This window comes from Rhinopithecus roxellana, chromosome 11, assembly GCF_007565055.1.
Source record: "Rhinopithecus roxellana isolate Shanxi Qingling chromosome 11, ASM756505v1, whole genome shotgun sequence".
Classification (NCBI taxonomy): Eukaryota; Metazoa; Chordata; class Mammalia; order Primates; family Cercopithecidae; genus Rhinopithecus; species Rhinopithecus roxellana.
In genome coordinates, this window is record NC_044559.1 from 85528650 (window position 1) to 85551414 (window position 22765).

The 22765-nt window shown below is 36.3% G+C and overlaps 1 non-coding gene across 1 annotated transcript; it reads right to left on the reverse strand.

The window, feature by feature from the left end:
• Window positions 1–2475: 2475 nt before the first annotated feature.
• TRNAV-CAC lies at window positions 2476–2548 on the reverse strand. The gene has a single exon. It is a non-coding gene; the product is annotated as a tRNA-Val (tRNA).
• Window positions 2549–22765: the final 20217 nt, after the last annotated feature.

Consider the following 22765-nt stretch of genomic DNA (forward strand, 5'->3'; position numbering starts at 1 on the left):
AGTCTCCTTCCAAGTCCTTATTCACTGAACACAAACTGAGTTCATTTAAAATTTGCCTCTAGTTAATCACCACTACCAACACTTTAATTAAAAGGCATCCTTTAGTTATCTGGATGTTTGTTATTCAACATCTTTGTTATGCTAAAGGTGGAAATGGGCTCCCGATAACTGTGTATTGACTTTGTGTGTGTTTGCCTTTGTGTGTGCTTCATCTGACCAAGGCCAGCCCTCTGACCACTGGAGTGATTTATATATACCCTTTAAGAGACTGAAAAAAGTCGACAATAACAAAAATGTGATCAACTTGTTCTGTTATAATACAATAACAACCATAGATAGTAAGAGATGTTCATAATTATACTCATCTTCCCTGCCTTTCATGCTTTCTCAGTCAGTGGCTTCCCTGGGTCATGGGACAGACTCTGGCCAATGGGATGAGCGGACATGACATTTGCTACATCAAAGCAAAACTTTTAAATGCTATTATTTAACCTGGAGGTTTATTCACTTACGCTGTCAACCATGAGAACAGCATGTTCCACGCAGTAGCAATTACTCCAGCTTGGATTCTAAAATGCTAAAACTTGTGGATCCCTGCCTGCAAACCCACAGGACCCAGGACAACTGCCGTCATGGAGCAGGAGCAAAAAATAAGCATGTGTTAATTGTAAGCCCCTGAGAATTTGAGAATCATTTTCCTCTAGGTTAGGAAGGCTCTAGGTAGCCTAACCTAGAGGAAAATGATTCCTAACAGAGTGTCAGGGGAACATAAGAGTCTCTAGAGGGAGGAGCCTCTTGAGGAAATCTTGAGATTTAAGAAGGCATACATTTCTTTGGAATGTTATGTATGAAAAGAATGAAGAAGAGATGGGATTAATAAAAGAGGTATACTTGTGCCATGTTGGTGTGCTGCACCCATCAACTCGTCAGCACCCATCAATTCGTCATTTTTACATATGTAACAAACCTGCACGTTATGCACATGTACCCTAGAACTTAAAGTATAATAATAAAAATAAATAAATAAATAAATAATAAAAAATAAAAAAAATTGAAAAAAATTAAAAAAAATTAAAAAAATAAATAAAAGAGGTAAAGAAATTTAGCGTTTAGGTATGCCTTGATTGTTTTATTTTTGTAACTGACTTACTCTTTTATTTACATTGGTGATAGCTCAAATATCACTTACTTTTCTAGAGTTCCCTACAACACTTGAATTACATATTCTCCTGTGGTTGAGATGATAATGCGTTTTCACTTCCAAAAAGGTACTTTATCTGTTATATGTTAAACTTACCTTCCTTAATTATACAACGTCATTTATTTTGTCTTATGGAGAAGCAATGCTTTCAAATTCACACTGCCACGATTTTTTTCTAAACAGGTTTTTCTTCTGCTCTGTTGTAATCTTAGATAAATAGACATAACTTAGAATAAGTAGAAAGTAAACCTAACTGTTGCTTTCTTTTGAACTTCTTTGCTTTACCTGTATTACTCTTAGCTCAGGGGAAGAGACAAATTCTCAAAAAAAAAAAAAAAAAGCTTTAAAAAGTTATTGATTTTTAACAAATAGAAAATATATATATACTTGAAAGTTTTTAAAATACAGAATTAAATAGAGTTCAATGTAAGGAAACCTCCTCATATTTCCTGTATCCTTCCCAGCTCCCATTGCCTATGACTAACCATTGTGACTAATATTTGAAGCAAAGTCATATTCTATACACTTTATTAAGGTTATTTCTGTTTTTTAGCATTATGAATTTGGTTCAATGTTTCTACATTCTACCCATTCCATTATTTTATTCTGCAACATGGAGGATCAGTATCTTCTTTAAACATTTTCCAAATTTCAACAAGTTGAGCTGGTTCTTACAAATAAAGCTGTAATATGCATCTTGGTACATATTTTCTTGCATATTTATGAGATAGATTACTAAAAGTAGACTTGAGTTAAAATGTATTATACAGTCCTCCCAAATGGTTTATATAATATGTAATTCTGTCATCACTGTATAAGATTCTTTTCCTCTGTATCCTCACAAACACAAGCTTTTATAAATCTATAAAATTGTTATGCCAGTAGGTAAACAATATGTAATATCTTATTTAGTTATTGTTCTTGGACTACTGGTGTGTCGCTCGGTTGATAAGATCTTCATTTTTTTTTTTTTTTTTTTGAGACGGACTCTCGCTCTGTCGCCCAGGCTGGAGTGCAGTGGCCGGATCTCAGCTCACGGCAACCTCCATCTCCCGGGTTCACGCCATTCTCCTGTGTCAGCCTCCCGAGTAGCTGGGACCACAGGCGCCCGCCACCTCGCCCGGCTAATTTTTTTGTATTTTTAGTAGAGACGGGGTTTCACCGTGTTAGCCAGGATGGTTCTCGATCTCCTGACCTCGTGATCCGCCCGTCTCGGCCTCCCAAAGTGCTGGGATTACAGGCTTGAGCCACCGCGCCCGGCAAGTAGGAGGAATTGTTTCCGCGCGGTTTCGAACCAGGGACCTTTCGCGTGTGAGGCGAACGTGATAACCACTACACTACGGAAATCCTCATAGTTCTTATTCTGTGTATTATCTGTTCATATTTCTTGGCCTCACTGCTGAGATTTTGTTTGTTTATTTTTTAGAGATAGAGTCTTACTATGTTGCCCATGCTGGTCTTGAACTTCTGGCCTCAAGTGGTTCTCCTGCCTTGGACTTCTAAAGTGCTGGGATTATAGGCATGAGCCACTATGCCCAGTCTTTTGAGATTTTTGAATGTGGATCATTTTTATTTGTAAATTTCATTTTTATATTTGAGACGGCAGCCTTTTGACTAATCATGACAATAATCTTTTAGTCTAGTAAAATTTTGTTTGAACAAAGTAATTTACAAAGATCATATACCATATATTTTACAAATAACATGTATGGTGTGTTTTCCCAATAATATTTGCACCACATTTAGGGGCCAACTTGAAAAGGAAACCATATCACAGGAATGTCAAGAATCCTAGCTTAGGAATCAGGCAAATGTACGACACATTTTAACTTTGACATACATTAGCTGTGTAACTTAAGTAAATTATCTAAACCTTCTGAGCTTCAGTTTACCAGTTTTATAAATGGAAAGAATGATACCTCTTTAATTTAGGTTTTGGTGAAAAATATTTTAAGTAAGAAAATGAGGTCCTCTAATATGCATTCCATGTGGGTACAGATATTTGTTTTATACTAATCAACTTTCTATAATTTCTATCCCACTTAGGTACAATGCATATATATATATATAAAATTGCCACAAAAATCATTACACATGTGTGTGTATGTGTAGGTATATATGTATACACATACATATATACACATAGGTATATACATACATAATTATATGTATATAGATACACACATATATACATATGCATATACATATATCTTTATATGTAAATATAATTTACATATATATATTTCTGTGTAATCAAGTAATCTAGAAAAAGTTCCTTATCAGAGATCACATTGGAATCTTGATAAAAGGGGATGGAATAGCTTGAAATTAACTTTAAGCTATAAATTAATATATATATATAGCCAGTATAAAATAGTTTTGCAAACTAGTTTGATCATGGCGCATAAACTTCCAAACTATTATATCAAAAATTTAGCACAGTTGCTTCAGCAAAATTTTAAAATATATTATCCAGCAGGGAGATATTAACATAACTTAGTAGCTTTTATCTAATATGCAAACCCTGTGGCTCTTTGGTTATATTGTTAAGAATTCTGAAGTCCACGGAAAGGAGAGCAGGGAGTAATTAATAATGCTGTAAGAAGTGTGGTTTGGCAGTTATTGTTTCATGGATTTGATACTATTGAACATAAGAAAACAATTGTGAAATTTTATTTCACAGATCGTTGTTTTAATTGTATTTTTCCCCACTCAAAATTATAAGCCTTTCATCATTGCTTAGTTAGATTAGGGGTGGCCTCTGGGGTTGCTCGTCAGCTTTTTCCACTAACTGATACTTACGCTTTGTTTTAACAAAATCTCCTCCTCCTTGCCATGTTTCATTTCAAATATCAACCCAGCTTAATTTTATCCTATTAGTGAAATATTGACATAAACAGGGAATACACATAATTTCCAGTGAAAGGAAACTTGTCAAATATGTTAGTATATTATGTCTGCCTCCATGATCCCAGTTCTTTCTACTTAAGATAGTTGTATGTATAAAATGTAATTAAAATTGGAGTTAAGTGAATCAATCTTTTAAAAATGAACAAAAACAATAAAAGGCTAGTTTAAACAAAAAGGCACACTTCTGAAAATAGGGGCATCAAAAAATCTATATTCCTGGTGTTCTCCTATAAAATACTGAATTATTTAAGCTCTTTTCTAAGAGTGTATTCCAGAGGATGAACAGGAAGTATCTGTGTTTTGGAACATAGAGGGAGCTGTTGGCAAAGGGATAGTAAAACAATCATAAAATATACAGTGAATTTTTTATTAAAGGACATTATTTTTAAAACCTTACTTTCAAGACATGAATTGATAGCTAAAATGTATAATAGAATTTGATTGAAGTTAATATTTTTGGAAGAAAATTGTGGTAGAAATTATCCTTAAAAAAAAAATAAAGATTTTCACGAAAAACGTGCCTGTTACTATTCCGAACAAGAGTACCTTGGAGAGGAAGGAGGCAAATGCATCACATTTTGTTATTTTCACTTTATGTTGTGTCCACTAACATGACATTGGGAGTTATTTAGAGTAGCATAACTTTGCTCTGTTTCTTAGATTTAAGTTATTTGCTCACTGAGAAAAATATAAGTTGTTCTCAGGGCATTTACTGTTATAATATTTGATTGTAGTTGAAAGTTACAAATTAATGGGTTAAGTGATATAACACCGGGAAAACGTTTGGGAAGGTTGATATAGTGATTCATGGCAACATAATTGCCACAAAAATCATTGCACATATAAAACAAAAAAAATTTGGTTGATGACAAGTACTGAAGGCAAACAATATACTAAAGTAATTGAACATATAATCTGAATTTGCACCACCTGGTTAGTTGTGAATTAACCAATACGAACGGCAACATTTCCTAAGAATATACACCATCGATTAGTATTTGAATGTGAATGGAAAAACAGATTCACATAGTAGCAAAAATACAAATGTAATACATTTTAAAATAGTTTTTAAACTACTGTTCTAATAAAAGACCTATCCAGTACACTCTGATAAATATTTATTCAGTGCTTGTGACCAATGCAGCAAACTCATGTTAGGAGTATTGGTTTATCATGGCAGATTGTCAACAGCTAGGATATAATTATTAATGATCTTATCTTTTCTTTTATAATTCAATAGAACAACTAAGAAGTATAAATGAAACTGCTCAAGGAGATGGAAGTCAAAAGTGTGTTTAGCCCTGGTTTTGGGACAGTATGAAAGCTTGAAGGTACTACTATTTAATGCGTGTTTAGTTTACTTTGGCATTTAGTCTTAAGCATAACATACACTGTTAGCTTCTCAATTGGAATAGCTTACCCCTTCACTCATTAATAGAAAGTGAATTTCTTAAGCAGCAGCATTTTGTGACCTGTGTCCCCTCGGTCACTTCTAACAAAAAGGTAGGAGGGTGGTTGTGTGTTCCTTGGAGATTTCTTGTCCTCATTTCTCAGTTTATTTTCAAATCCTGGTTCTAGAATTAACACATGATTATTACCATATTCTTACCATATTCTTACATGTATGATCAAAGGTACAGGAATTTACAGACCACAATACCAAGATTTTCATTGAATTCCTATGTGGTTGGAGAAAATACTCATTGGCAGATAAGTTTTAAAATGCTGCCTGATACTTGAAAGAATGCTATCAAATTTGTTACCAAGTTTATTTATTCTCTCCCTAATATGGCTCTAAAAAACTTTAAATAAAAAATTATATACAATTTGCTTCTCATCCTGTTGGAAAATACTTAGATGCAAATGGTGAAGATTCCTACAATGAGAATCATGTTTTTAATTGCCACTAAATTGCAGACACTCTGCTTGCTGTCATAGGAAATGATTAAAACAATGAGAAACATGTTTGCCAATAAAAGATCACTCTCATTTATTTTTGATGGAATGCAGAATGTTCTAACATTAAGGAGAGGGGGACTTGGCACTATGTAACACAATTACATCTACATTTACCCTTTGAGTCAGCAATACAATTTACTTTGGAAATACACATTCACCAATACAAAACTATAGATGCACAAGGTTATTTATTGCAGCAGATTTTTGAATAGCGGTATACAGAAAATAACCTCAGTGCTCAACTGCAAAAGATGGATTGAATAACTATTATAAATACATACAATAGAGTAATAAGCAGCTTAAAGATTGAAGAATATCTCTATGAACTGAACTGATAAGAATATAGTTTTATAAAGCAAAGCAGGCTGAAAAACGTAGGTTTAATAAAGAGAGAAAATAAGAACTTGACTTTTTTTCTCAAAAAGAAACTTACAATATAAGCCAGAAACAATTGAAAATGGGTACATGGGGAGTTGGGAAGTTGGCAATGGTGGAGCTGAATGGATGGGAGTAAGTCTTCTCTAAGTAAACCAGCAAACCTGCCTGTGTTATATAATGTTGTTTTATGAACTAGGTTGTAACTTTATATATTAAAAATAAAAGTAAATGCAAAATAAACATGAAAATCATAAATATGAATGTAAACAAAAAGTAAAGGAACCTTGCCTTATATGAAATTGATAATATAATCCTTGGAAAACATATGTGATTTCTGAACATAGTGCTCCAATTGCACAAATTTAGAATTAGACATAGTCTAAAGAAAAACAAAACTGAAATGAAATTTTGAATGTTTCTTAATAGGTTTATTGTGAATTGAATTATTAACTTGCTGTAGTATTTATGTATCCTTTCATATAAATTTTAGAATTGAGCACCTGTATAACTATATTTACTGTTTGGAGCCAGGATTTTCACTGTGATTAAATTAGGAGTATGGAAATAATTGGGAAGGCGGGAGAAAACTCTTCAGTACTGGATTGGATTTGGAGGTATCAGTTTAATCTTGTGATCTTATGCTATATTTCTTAGGTCTACTGAGTTAAGTTGTCTAGAAGTATAACACTTCAGTAACATGCCAGGCGTGGTGGCTCACGCCTGTAATCCCAGCACTGTGGGAGGCTGAGGCAGGCCGATCACGAGGTCAGGAGATCGAGAGCATCCTGGCTAACACAGTGAAAACCTGTCTCTACTAAAAATACAAAAAATTAGCCAGGTGTGGTGGCGGGCACCTGTAGTCCCAGCTACTCGGGAGGCTGAGGCAGGAGAATGGCCAGAACCTGGAAGGCAGAGCTTGCAGTGAGCCGAGATCGTGCCACTACACTCCAGCCTGGGTGACAGAGCCAGACTCCGTCTCAAAAAAAAAAAAAAAAAAAAAAAAGACTTCAGTAACAATAGACACAATAATCTTAGAGATCGTGATTTCTAAATAAATACAATTCTCTAGAAACTAGAGTTCCATGGGCAAATGCCTAATACTAGGACTAGGTTAGAGAAAGTACAAGTTGAGCTTGAAATATCTTGTTGTGCTATCAGGGAAGTGCAAAAAGCAAAAACAAAACAAAACAGAGAAGGAGAAGAAGGAGGAGGAGCAGGAGGAGGAGGAAGGAAGAGGAGGAGGGGGAGAGGAGGAAGAAGAAAGGGGAGAAAAAGAAAGAATGAGTTAATTGGATATGTCAAAAGGAGACTTTCACTGGCCAAATGTAGACAATAAAAGCACTGAAAAAAAAAAAAAAAGATTACAATAAACAAAATACAAAAGACTCCATGAGTCCCCAGAAATGCTCAAAAACATAAAGAAAAGGAAAAGAGCAAGGAAAAGGTAAAAAGAGAAAGCAAGATGGAGAGAGGGCCAAAAAAATATTAGCTAAAACGTATAGAGTTAAATAGACCACCTTTTGCAACCACAAATATAGTAACTGATTATAGCGAGGGCTGTCAAAGGATGTTGAACATTTTGAGTGAATGTTTCTTGGGGAACAGAATATTCTCACCATCTCAAAGTATCACTCCATTAATTTCTTATAATAACAATGACAAAAGAGAACTTTTCACATGAGAGTTCTAGGCCATCACCATCTTAATAATTATCAGGACAAACTGATATGTCTTCCGATGTGGAACAATGGAAAATACACAGTGTCACCAATGTTGTAGTCACTCCGAACATGTTTAGCCTAACCAATCATAAGAAAACAATCTACTAACTTAGATTATAAAATAGTTGAATAATGACTTCACAGATTCACGAATGCATTCGTTTTACAGTTATGTGTTAAGTTTTCCCTATATACCCTGGTCTAGGTGTAGAGGTTTCAGAAATGGCACATGTCTTCTTAGCACTTATCACTTTACTGAAAATATAAGGCAGGGTTTCAGGCTGGTAGAAATATACTTTCAAAAATCATATAGTCAGAGAAGACTTTGCTGGTGAAATGACATTTGAGTAGAATTCAAAACTAAGTGTATGGAGCCACAGGCCCCAAGTCTGGCTTATTTGAGGAGCAGCAAATCGGTTAGCAGAAGACTTAAAAAGGAGAAAAGTCATAGAGAATAAATTGTCAGGAACCATTTCATGTAAAATAATCCATTTAAGTCATGGTAAGAAATTTAGATTTTATTCCAAAATTTGGATTTTATTCTAAGTATAAAAGAACATTATGGAAAGAAATGTGCCTCCCCACAAGAAATTCGTATCATATAAATAAAAATGATTTCTTGCTGTTTTTAAAATCGTATTCACTGAGAGGAGAATATAAGATAACGTTTATATATCTTAAAATATTTGGTTCATGTATATTTATTCTAACTACCTCAAGAATCAACTATTCAGCTCTCATGCAATTGGAGATTATTAGAGAAAAGGGTCTGGGAGACTTTTTAAATGGGACCATTGTCTTGAAATACAACTAGATGGAAGGTAGGGTACATGAATCTGTGAGTGCTTAATATAATATATTGTTTGTTACTGATCCCAAACTTCTGAGATTTCCTTGTTGACTCATCTTGTCACTTACACTCATTGTGTCTGAAACTGTTAGAAATTTCAGCTGAGTCACTGTTTTCACTATCAGTCCAATTTTAAGATTTTTTAAAAATCCAAATGATATCACAGTGGAGAAAGTGTGCATGACAGCTTTGAATGAAAGGTAATAAATAGCCACTCCACTTGCAGGAAGGAGGGTGGCAGGCCTTTCAAGGCCATATTTTACCAAGCATCTCATTTGCTAGTGCAGGCGATTTGGGAGATGCTGGCAGGGGAGGAATAGAAAAATCTCTGAAAATGCTTAATTTCATTTTCAATTTAAGTAGCCGGAGCCTACTCAAAGAAATAGTCCCTGGAGTGAAATTTTGCAGCTGAGAAATTCTTTCAAGTCTTTCCCATTCTGCTGCTAACGTTCCTTAAAGCAAGAAATAGGCCGTTTGGCTCAGTTCTTGTTTTAGACTCATCTGAGAGCAGAAAATCCCTCTGATGCTCTGTCCTGTCTTTCCTAATATCTCTATCACAGTTTCTAAAGGTGCTTTCAAGACCAGATGGACGTGCTGGTCTATTTGAGTTTTTCTCAGGTCTAATACTGCCCTCAGTCCTCCCGTGGCCTTTCCACTGAAGTCAGCGGGAACCACATGACTGGATCAAGGTGGGATATATGGCCCCATGCATCCACTGAAAATTTAAACTCTTTGAAAGAAAACAAGAAAAAGTCAGAGGGATGTGGAAAAAAAAATGTGTTGAGATGGCCTCCGCCAAAAACTAGAAGCAAATCAGCGATACCACATATATTCGTTGGGATATCAGATTCCATTTTTGAAGAGATATTAAGAGCTAAGGTAATAAATGTAGTCACATTTGGAAATAAGAGTGGTATAAAGTCACAAATACCATTATAGACAAAATCAAAAAGTCCTTCAGGACATAAAACTTGAATGGATCTAACATTTAGATAAATGGTGATTTAGAGTGATCAACATTGGACTTGTAGGATAGTGAGATATTATATTTTCAAAGCTGTCACCATTGGCTTCTCTTAGATACAGAGAATATAGTACATTTGGATTTTTTTTTCTGATCAGTTTCATAAATCAAATTCACAGTCCTGCATCTTCCTTTTACCTTGCACAAGTGAATAAACTTTTAGAGCTAGTGACTTATCTTCCTGAAAAGAGGGATAAGAATTTGCCGACTGGAAGGTATAATGTGAGTTGATCTTGATTGTTGTGATTGCTTTGGTAGCTATCTGCAATTGTGGGCTGGAAGATATGTGTAAAGTACTCTTAATTCTCTGGCTTGTATCTTTTCTAAATTAAGGTTGTTTCCACATTTACAAAGTATGAGTTCCGCACAGAGCCTTAGATGAGCAAAATTGCAATCATTTCAACAGTGCAAAGTTGTCAGGAAGAAAAATACACTATACAATATGTCAATCATTATTGAATTTAGATTGTAGATGGAGGATACTCTTAATTTTACTCTTCAGGACAAAGAATTGATTACTAAGAAGCTAATAAACCAATAGGCAAACAAACAAACTTAAAGATATCAAAAACCCAAACTTGCTGCTTTCAGCCCATTCTTTCATATAATTGAAGGAAAGTAGACAACATTTTCATGTAAGACTACATAATAGGATGTTGCATTTTTTTCCCCATCACTGCTCCATCCAGTATAGAATTGTGTAGTTCATGGTCTCTGAGATGTTTTCCCCCTAACTCATTAATTCTTGATCAGATTTTCCTTGACTGAGAACACTACAGTCTCTCGTGTCCCTGAGCCCTAGGGGCACTAAAGTGACTCACAGACATAACCTCATCACCTGATCTACCCTTAACATTGCCCAAGGTAGTGTGGTTTTGTTTGTTTGTTTGTTTGTTTGTTTTTTGAGACGGAGTCTCGCTCTGTCACCCAGGCTGGAGTGCAGTGGCTGGATCTCAGCTCACTGCAAGCTCCGCCTCCCAGGTTCACGCCATTCTCCTGCCTCAGCCTCTCATGTAGCTGGGACCACAGGTGCCCGCCACCACCCCCGGGTAATTTTTTTAATGTATTTTTAGTAGAGAGGGGGTTTCACCGTGTTAGCCAGGATGGTCTTCATCTCCTGACCTCGCGATCCGCCCGTCTCGGCCTCCCAAAGTGCTGGGATTACAGGCGTGAGCCACCGCGCCCGGCCAGTAGTGTGGTTTTATAGGCATAAACAGCATTTCCCATCAAAAGCAGTTTCCCCACCATTGCCAGAAAATCAACATTAGAATTCATTCCTTGCAAGCTGAGTTATTTTCACTCTCCAAAGAATTCTCTAACAAAATGCAGACATGGCTGGGAGATTTACCCCAAGGTTAATTTCTGAAAATCCACCAATAGTTTGGGAGATTGAGAGCAAGATCTGTTAAGGATGAAACAAAGAACAGGACTTGAGCACATAAATGGGTTGCTAAGACTTAGGAGAAAGGATAGGGAAGTTGAAGGGAGAATGAGAAGATACAAAAGACATATTTAATCTCTCATAAGACAAGACACTGTAGTGGAAAGAGGATGTAAACTAAAGAAGAAAACCCACACTTCATTTCAAATAACTATATTAAAGCAGTGTTTGTGAAGAGACCTTCTTTCTCAGAAATCTTGTTCATGAGATTCTTGAAGAATCAGCTGGCACGTTGGCCTTTGATTTTCAGTTTCCACAACTGTGCGAAATAGATTTCTGTTGTTTAAGCCACCATGTGGATATTTTTTTTCTGAGTAGTAAGTCTCAACAGTGGGCTTTAAACATTCAGTAATCCTTGCTATAAAAAAGATATGCCGTAATGCAGGCTTTGTTGTTCCATTTACAGAGCACAGGCAGAGTGGATTTGGCATAATTCTGAAGAGTTCTAGGAGTTTCAGAATGGTAAATGAGCATGGGCTTCAGATGAAAGTCACCAGCTGCAGTGGTCCCTAACGGGGAGTCAGCCTGTCCCTTGTAGCTTTGAAGCCAGACATTGACTTCTCTCTAGCTATAAAAGTCCCAAGTGGCATCTTCTTCCAATACAAGGCCCTTTCACCTACGTTGAAAATCTGTTGTTTAGAGGAGCCACCTTCATCAAAGATCTTAGCTTGATCCTCCGGATAGCTTGCTGCAGCTTCTCCATCAGCACTTGCTGCTTCGTCTTGCCCTTTTATGTTAGAGACAGCTTATTTCCTTAAACCCCATGAACCAGCATCTGCTAGCTTCAAACTTTTTTCCTGCAGCTTTCTCACCTCTCTCAGCCTTCACAGAATTAAAGAGAGTTAGAGTCTTGCTCTGGGTTAGGCTTTGGCTTAAAGGAAGGGTGAAGCTGGTTTGATCTTCTATCCAGAACTGTCTCTTTACATTCACAACATAGCATAAAAGGCTTTGCTTTCTGCCTATCTCAACTTTTGACATGGCTTTCTCAAGAAGCTTAGCCATTTCTAGTTTTTGATTTATAATGAGAGATAGGCCCCTGTTCCTTTCACTGAAATACTTAGGGGTCATTACAGGGTGATTAAATGGCCTAATTTCAAAACTGTCTCAGGCAATATGGAAGCCTAAGGGGACAGACAGAGTGGGAGAATGGCTGGCCGGTAGAACAGTCAGAACACAAATATTTAGTACATTTCCAGTCTTACATGGATATGGTTCATGACACTCCAAAACAATTACATTAGTAATATCAAAGGTCCTTGATCATAGAAATAATAATATAAAAATTATCATATAATAATATAACAATAATTTTGAAATATTGTGATACTTACCAAAATGTGACACAGACATGGAGCACCTGCTGTTGGAAAAATAACACCAACAGACTTCCTTGAGGGAGTTGTCACAAACCTTCAATTTGTAAAATCTGCAATATCTGCAAAGCACAATAAAGCAAAATGCTATAAAATGAGGCATGTGGGTATTAAAATTAAGCATAAGATTTTGTTAGGTAGAAACAATGTTGCACCATAATGAAAATAAAATGTTTTTGACTCCTCAGTGATCAGAGAGAAATATAGACCTACATAAAATCTGAACTATTTCTATTAAGAGAAACTATAATCCAATATCCCTTATGAATATAGATGCAGAATCCTCAACAAAATAATAGAACAACAATTCCAGCAATACAAAGGTCAATACACCATTATCAAATAGAATTTTCCATGGAATGTGAGGTTAGTTTAACATCTAAAAAGCAATCCATGTAATACGCCATGTGAAATGGACTAAAGAACAAAAACCACATAATTATGTCAACATATGCATAAAACACATTTGAAAAAATCCAACGCCCTTTCATGATAAAAATATGGACAAACAGGCAATAGAAGGAAACTTCTTGAGCCTGATATATGGCATGTAGGAAAAATTCACATTTTTTTAAATGCGACACCATACTAAATGGGGTAACTGAGTGCTCTTCCTCCAAGATAATAAACAAAAGCAGGATGTCTGTTTCACTTCTATTCAACATTTTTCTGGAGTCTATCCAGGGCACCATACAAGTTTTAAAAAAGAAAAATGTCCAGATTGGAAAGAAAGCAATAAAACTACCTCTACTTTCAGATGACATGATTTTGTACATAATAAAATGTAAGAAATCCTGTAGAAAACTGTTAGAGCTATTAAGCAAGTTCAATAAGGTAGCTAGGCACATGTTCGATATTTAAAAAAATAGACATATTTCTACATACTAGAAATGGACAATCCAAAAATGAACTTAAAAGTTTTAATCGTCAATATTATAAACATAAAATATTTGTAAAGAAATTTAACAAACATGTGGAGTTGTATAACAAAACTTATAATACATTATGAAAGGAAATTAAAGAAAACTTGAAAATTGACTGACATCTCATATTTATGGATCAGAAGACTTAATATTTCTAAAAAAGGGTGTACTCCACAAGTTCATCTATAGATCCAATATAATTATCAAAACCCAAGCTGCTTTTAAAAAATAGAATTTGGCAAGCAAATTCTAAAATGAATATGAAAATGCAAGGTATCAAGACTAACTGAAGCAATCTTGGAAATCAGCAAAGCTAGATAATTTATACTTTCCAAGTTTAAAACTTCATATATATCTACAATAATAAAAAAGGCGTGGTACTTACAAAAAGATAGACATCTAATATAAATCAATGGAATAGAAATAAGATTCTAGAAATAAACTTTTAATTTATCATCAAATGACTTTTGGTAAGAATGCCAAGACAACTCCATTGGGAAAGTACTGTCTATCGAACACATGGTGCTGTGACAAATGAATGTCATATGCAAAAGAATGAAATTGGACCCTCCTGCATACCATATATAAAAATCAACTCAAAATAGATCATAGGTCTAAACATAAGAAGTAAAACTATAAAAATCTGATAAGAAAATATGAAAGTAAATATTTTTGTCCTTGGAATAAGCAATATTTTCTTAGATATGATGCCAAACGCACAAACAACAACAACAAATGAATACATTAGTATCCACTACATTGAGGATCTACAATAATCAAAATTAGATGATCTACAGTCATCAAAATTAGAAAACTTTGTACTCAAAGAATGTCATTAAGAAAGTGAAAAGTTGGTTGGGCGCGGTGGCTCAAGCCTGTAATCCCAGCACTTTGGGAGGCCGAGACGGGCGGATCATGAGATCAGTCTCTACTAAAAAATACAAAAAAAAAAAAAAAAAAAAAAATAGCCGGGCGAGGTGGCAGGCACCTGTAGTCCCAGCTACTCGGGAGGCTGAGGCAGGAGCTTGCAGTGAGCTGAGATCTGGCCACTGCACTCCAGCCTGGGTGACAGAGCGAGACTGCGTCTCAAAAAAAAAAAAAAAAAAGAAAGTGAAAAGTTAACTCACCAAGTAGGTAAAAATATTTGCGAATCTTAGGTCTCAGAAGAGATTCATACAGTTTATGTAAAGATGTCTTAAATTCAATAACAAAATGTATAACATTGTAAAACTCTGTTATACAATGACTAATTGATCTAAATAGATCTTCTTCCAAATAAGATATACAAATTGTCAATAAACACATAGAAAGGTGCTCAGCCTCATTAGTCATTGGAAAAAGGAAAGCCAAAATCACAATAAGCTACTGTTTCATGCCTACTTTATTTTAAGATGGCCAAAATAAAAAAGATAGACAATAACAAATGTTGGCAATGCTGTAAAGAAATTGGAACCCTGAGGTATTGTTAATGGGATTGTAAAATGGTACAACAATTTTGAAAAACAGTGGCAGTTCCTTCAAACGTTAAGCATGGAGTTACCTTATGAACCAGTTATTCCCCTTCTAGGTATATGTCCAAGAGAAGGAAATAAAAACATATGTCTATATAACAGTTTTATGAACGTTCACAGCAGCACCATTCACAACAGTGAAAATATGGAAACAATTCAAATGCTTATCAACTGATAAATGATACACAAAATGTGGTATATCCATACAATGGCGTATTATTTGGCAATAAAAATCAGTGAAGCACTGATACAGTTTGGCTGTGTCCCTACCCAAATCTCACCGTTGAATTGTAACAATCCCCATGTGTCAAGTGTTGGGCCAGGTAGAGATAATGGAATCATCAAGGCAGTTTCCTCCATAGTGTTCTCATGGTAGTAAATAAGTCTCATGAGATCTGATGATTTTACAAAGTGGAGATCCCCTGCACAAGCTCTCTTGCCTGCCACCATGTAAGATGTGACTTAGCTCCTCTTTTGCCTTCTGCCATGATTGTGAGGCCTCCCCAGCCACGTGGAACTGTGAGTCAATTACGTTTACAAATGACCTCTTCAAAAACCTCTTTCCTTTACAAATTACCCAGTCTTGGGTATGTCTATTAGCAGCCTGAGAACAGACTAATACAAGTACTTATACATCAACATAAACAAATCTGAAATTACGCCAAGTGAAAGAAGACCACAGATTGTAAGATTCTATTTAGAGGAAATGTCCAGAATGGACAAATTCATGGAGATAGAAAACTAGATCATGGTGGATAAGATTTTTGATGTGCTGCTGAATCCGGTTTGCCAGTATTTTATTGAGAATTTTTGCATCGATGTTCATCAGGGATATTGGTCTAAAATTCTCTTTTTTTGTTGTGTCTCTGCCAGGCTTTGGTATCAGGATGATGTTGGCCTCATCAAATGAGTTAGGGAGGATTCCCTCTTTTTCTATTGATTGGAATAGTTTCAGAAGGAATGGTACCAGCTCCTCCTTGTACCTCTGGTAGAATTCAGCTGTGAATCCATCTGGTCCTGGACTTTTTTTGGTGGGTAGGCTATTAATTGTTGCCTCAATTTCAGAGCCTGCTATTGGTCTATTCAGGGATTCAACTTCTTCCTGGTTTAGCCTTGGGAGCGTGTAAGTGTCCAGGAAATTATCCATTTCTTCTAGATTTTCCAGTTGGTTTGCATAGAGGCAGTTTATAGTATTCTCTGATGGTTGTTTGTATTTCTGTGGGGTCAGTGGTGATATCCCCTTTATCATTTTTTATTGCGTCTATTTGATTCCTCTCTCTTTTCTTCTTTATTAGTCTTGCTAGCGATCTGTCAATTTTGTTGATCTTTTCAAAAAACCAACTCCTGGATTCATCGCTGGGATGCAAGGCTGGTTCAACATTCGCAAATCAATAAACGTAATCCAGCATATAAACAGAACCAAAGACAAGAACCACATGATTATCTCAATAGATGCAGAAAAGGCTTTTGACAAAATTCAACAGCCCTTCATGCTAAAAACGCTCAAGAAATTCGGTATTGATGGAACGTACCTCAAAATAATAAGAGCTATTTATGACAAACCCACAGCTAATATCATACTGAATGGGCAAAAACTGGAAAAATTCCCTTTGAAAACTGGCACAAGACAGGGATGCCCTCTCTCACCACTCCTATTCAACATAGTGTTGGAAGTTCTGGCTAGGGCAATCAGGCAAGAGAAAGAAATCAAGGGTATCCAGTTAGGAAAAGAAGAAGTCAAATTGTCCCTGTTTGCAGATGACATGATTGTATATTTAGAAAACCCCATCGTCTCAGCCCAAAATCTCCTTAAGCTGATAAGCAACTTCAGCAAAGTCTCAGGATACAAAATTAATGTGCAAAAATCACAAGCATTCTTATACACCAGTAACAGACAAGCAGAGAGCCAAATCAGGAATGAACTTCCATTCACAATTGCTTCAAAGAGAATAAAATACCTAGGAATCCAGCTTACAAGGGATGTAAAGGACCTCTTCAAGGAGAACTACAAGCCACTGCTCAGTGAAATCAAAGAGGACACAAACAAATGGAAGAACATACCATGCTCATGGATAGGAAGAATCAATATCGTGAAAATGGCCATACTGCCCAAGGTTATTTATAGATTCAATGCCATCCCCATCAAGCTACCAATGAGTTTCTTCACAGAATTGGAAAAAACTGCTTTAAAGTTCATATGGAACCAAAAAAGAGCCCGCATTGCCAAGACAATCCTAAGTCAAAAGGACAAAGCTGGAGGCGTCACGCTACCTGACTTCAAACTATACTACAAGGCTACAGTAACCAAAACAGCATGGTACTGGTTCCAAAACAGAGATATAGACCAATGGAACAGAACAGAGTCCTCAGAAATAATACCACACATCTACAGTCATCTGATCTTTGACAAACCTGAGAGAAACAAGAAATGGGGAAAGGATTCCCTATTTAATAAATGGTGCTGGGAAAATTGGCTAGCCATAAGTAGAAAGCTGAAACTGGATCCTTTCCTTACCCCTTATACGAAGATTAATTCAAGATGGATTAGAGACTTAAATGTTAGACCTAATACCATAAAAACCCTAGAAGAAAATCTAGGTAGTACCATTCAGGACATAGGCATGGGCAAGGACTTCATGTCTAAAACACCAAAAGCAACGGCAGCAAAAGCCAAAATTGACAAATGGGATCTCATTAAACTAAAGAGCTTCTGCACAGCAAAAGAAACTACCATCAGAGTGAACAGGCAACCTACAGAATGGGAGAAAATTTTTGCAACCTACTCATCTGACAAAGGCTAATATCCAGAATCTACAAAGAACTCAAACAAATATACAAGAAAAAAACAAACAACCCCATCAAAAAGTGGGCAAAGGATATGAACAGACATTTCTCAAAAGAAGACATTCATACAGCCAACAGACACATGAAAAAATGCTCATCATCACTCGCCATCAGAGAAATGCAAATCAAAACCACAATGAGATACCATCTCACACCAGTTAGAATGGCAATCATTAAGAAGTCAGGAAACAACAGTTGTTGGAGAAGATGTGGAGAAATAGGAACACTTTTACACTGTTGGTGGGATTGTAAACTAGTTCAACCATTATGGAAAACAGTATGGCAATTCCTCAAGGATCTAGAACTAGATGTACCATATGACCCAGCCATCCCACTACTGGGTATATACCCAAAGGATTATAAATTATTCTACTACAAAGACACATGCACACGTATGTTTATTGCGGCACTATTCACAATAGCAAAGACTTGGAATCAACCCAAATGTCCATCTGTGACAGACTGGATTAAGAAAATGTGGCACATATACACCATGGAATACTATGCAGCCATAAAAAAGGATGAGTTTGCGTCCTTTGTAGGGACATGGATGCAGCTGGAAACCATCATTCTTAGCAAACTATCACAAGAACAGAAAACCAAACACCGCATGTTCTCACTCATAGGTGGGAACTGAACAATGAGATCACTTGGACTCGGGAAGAGGAACATCACACACTGGGGCCTATCATGGGGAGGGGGGAGGAGGGAGGGATTGCCTTGGGGAGTTATACATGATATAAATGATGAATTGATGGGTGCTGACGAGTTGATGGGTGCAGCACACCAACATGGCATAAGTATACATATGTAACAAACCTGCACGTTAAAAAAAAAAAAAAAAAAAAAAAAAAAAGAAAACTAGATCAATGGTTTTTAGTACCTAAGGGGAGAAGGGAATGAACAGTGATTGTTAAAGGGTATGAGGTTTCTTTAGGAAGAGATGAAAATTTATTAAAATTAGATTGTGGAGATGATTGAGCAACTCTGAATATATTAAGAACATGTTGAACTGTACACTTTAAAAGAGTGAATTTCATGTTATGAAAATTATACCTTGATACAGCTGTAATAAAAATTATCAAGAGACATTAATTCTGAAATAAAATGTCAGAAGTAGCAATTATTGCTAACGATTTTGGTCCTTATTTGGTGGTTTTGTAGCAAGCTCCTTCTTTTTTTTTTTTTTTTTTTATTATACTTTAAGTTCTAGAGTACATGTGCATAACGTGCAGGTTTGTTACATATGTATACTTGTGCCATGTTGGTGTGCTGCACCCATCAACTCATCAGCATCCATCAACTCGTCATTTACATCAGGTATAACTCCCAATGCAATCCCTCCCCGCTCCCCTCTCCCCGTGATAGGCCCCGGTGTGTGATGTTCCCCTTCCCGAGTCCAAGTGATCTCATTGTTCAGCTTAGCAAGCTCCTTCTTAAAGAGCATTTCATTTACTCACAGCAACACCTTACAGACATGGGAACTATTACAGGCTGAATTCTATCCACACCCTTCAAATTCATACGTTAAAGTCCTAATACCTAGTACCTCTGAATGTGACCAGATTTGGAGATAGGGTCATTAAAATGGCAAAAACCACAATTATTTTTACACCAATCTAATGACATAGGAGTTAAGAAGAATTTATTTAGGCAGATAGCAAGGGCATGGGAGTCCTCCATAAGGTTTGCCATTTAATGAAAATAAGTCCTCAAATTATTTTCTTTCCTAACGAAGAACAGTCTGTAAAATTGAGCTGCAGACACAGACAAGCAAGCTGGGAGCTTGCAGGGGTGAATGCCGGCAGCTGTCCACAGGAATATACTATGTGGGACTAGGCATGTTCAAAACGGCTGCTCCATCTTCCCGTCTCTTTGGCAAATCACCTGTAGAGTAAGGAGAAGAAAATATGGCCCTGGCCAGGCAAATACCCTATTTGCATAATAAGATTAGGGTGGGGTGACCAGCCTTCCCAGGTGGTATGTAAAAGTTACATCTGCTTGAACCAATCCGTGGACCCTATGTAAATCTGACACTGCCCCTTCAAGCCTGCCTGTAAAATCTAGTGCCATCTACAAGGGGCCAGATTTTCCCTTTGGAAGCCTCTCTGTCTCTCTCTGGCAAGGGAGAGAGCTGTTCCCCTTTCTCTTTCTTTTGCCTTTTAAACCTCCACTCCTAAACTCAGTCCTCCTGTGTGTCTGTGTCCTTAATCTTGGCACAAGACGACGGACCTTGGGTATGTACCCCAGACAACGACACCACTTCACTAACAGCGTTATGATTCGTAGCAGGCTAAAAGAAGGAGCAAATACCAGTTTATGAGAAAAGAAGCTCAGATTTAAAGACTGCCTATGACAATAAACAACTTCCATGGCTATACATGACGGGAAGAAAGATGACTAATTTTATATATTTCTTTTTCTCCTCCAACTTATTCTACCATAGACTAAGAATCTATGTCAAGACAGAGCCTGAGAGTTTAAGTCAAGTTAGAAGACACCGAGCTTCTTACGACTGAGAGGCTAAGTGTATTCTTTGCCTCAGTAGTCAGCAAAGACAAAGTGTGCAAGCAAATGCCAGATTTAGTTATATAGCCTGGAAAAGAATCTTTGTGGTTTTTTTTTATGATTTATGGGTGATCTTTGTGACCTGTGTGTATAGAAATTTTATAGTAGATAATTCTCAAGTGTGATCCTGCAAACGCCAACTTTATAACCTCCTCAAAATATTCGTTCTGATTCTCCGCAGGAAAAAACATGGATCTTGAAGTTAACAAGGAGAATAAACCTTTGTCTTCTATATCTGCAAATTATTTGACTTTGAAACTTGGAATATATTGACAATATATAAGAAAAATGTTTATACCAAAAAGATATAAGTAGATGACAAATATCACTGATATATATCTTATATAATAAACTACATATTCTATATAATAATGTATATTATACAGAATTTAGAATTATGTAAGTAAATTATATGTAATATATAATTATAAGTAAGTTATACATAATTTATGTATATGTATAAAATTTGCTGATTGGAAAACCCTGTTGTGGGGGAAATTTCTTGTTCCATTCCCGTCATTTATATATTTACATATTAAAGAGACAAAGAGGTTAGTGTATATTTATTACATTTTTAATAATTCCAACAACTAATATGACATATTTAATTCTAATAATAATACATATATTATAACTAACCCTGTTTTTAAATGGAGAAAATTGAGACTCATGAATATTAAGTGAATTGTCACATGGTACAGACATACTACGAGGTATGGGCTACATTCAAACTCAGTCTTCTAATTCTTATGCCTACATGTTTTTAAAAATCTGTATCACTTTCCAATTAAATATGTATAGCCTTGGAATATTCTAATAATAAATTTTAGGTGTGTCTACAATTGTCAAGGCGACACAACTTTGTCAAGAGGACAGGGTGGCTCGAATTTCATCTGAGACTTTTCTCTGTTTGAAAGGAATGTTAGCACACAGCTCACAGGGTTTTTGAAGGAAAATATGGTGACACAGTGTGTGCCATCTGCTATGAACTAACCACAACTGAGTTTCCCTCTTCCCTTCCCCATAAGCTTTATATTCATCAACAGGAGTTGGGAAGTAGGAGGACGTTCTTCGGGATAAATTTTAGGAATAAAAGATATCCAGTGGATTAGTGGGGTTTCGTTGTTTTTGGTTTTATATTCATCAACAGGAGTTGGGAAGTAGGAGGACGTTCTTCGGGATAAATTTTAGGAATAAAAGATATCCAGTGGATTAGTGGGGTTTCGTTGTTTTTGGTTTTATATTCATCAACAGGAGTTGGGAAGTAGGAGGACGTTCTTCGGGATAAATTTTAGGAATAAAAGATATCCAGTGGATTAGTGGGGTTTCGTTGTTTTTGGTTTTATATTCATCAACAGGAGTTGGGAAGTAGGAGGACGTTCTTCGGGATAAATTTTAGGAATAAAAGATATCCAGTGGATTAGTGGGGTTTCGTTGTTTTTGGTTTTGCTCTTTCTTTTAAGACAGGGTCTCACTCTGTCACCCAGACTGGAGTACAGCGGCACAATCACAGTTCACTGCAGCCTCAACCTTCTGCGCTTAATTCATCCTCCTGCCTCAGCCTCCTGAGTAGCTGGGACTACAGTCATGTACCACCACACCTGGTTGATTTATTCACTTTGTGTAGAGATGAGGTCTTTTAATGTTGTCCAGGCTGTTCCCTAACTCGTGACCTGAAGCGATCCTCCCACCTGGGCCTCCCAAAGAGTTACGATTACAGGTGTGTACCGCCATGCCTGGCCCCAGTTTATAATTTCTAAAGAGAAAGATGTGGTTAGATGGCCAGTAAGATCCTTTGTAGATTAAATAACTATTCGATGTAAATGGTAGACTATATTAGTCAGAGTTCTCCACAAGGACAGAACTAATAGGATATATGTATATACAAAAAGGAGTTTATTAAGGAGAGTTCATTTGCATAATCACAAAGTGAAGTCCCATGATAGGCTGTCTGCAAGCTGAGGAAAAAGGAAGCCAGTAGTGGCTTAGTCCATGTCCAAAAGCCTCAAAAGCAGGGAAGCCAACAGTGCAGCCTTCAGTCTGTGGCCAAAGGCCTGAGGGC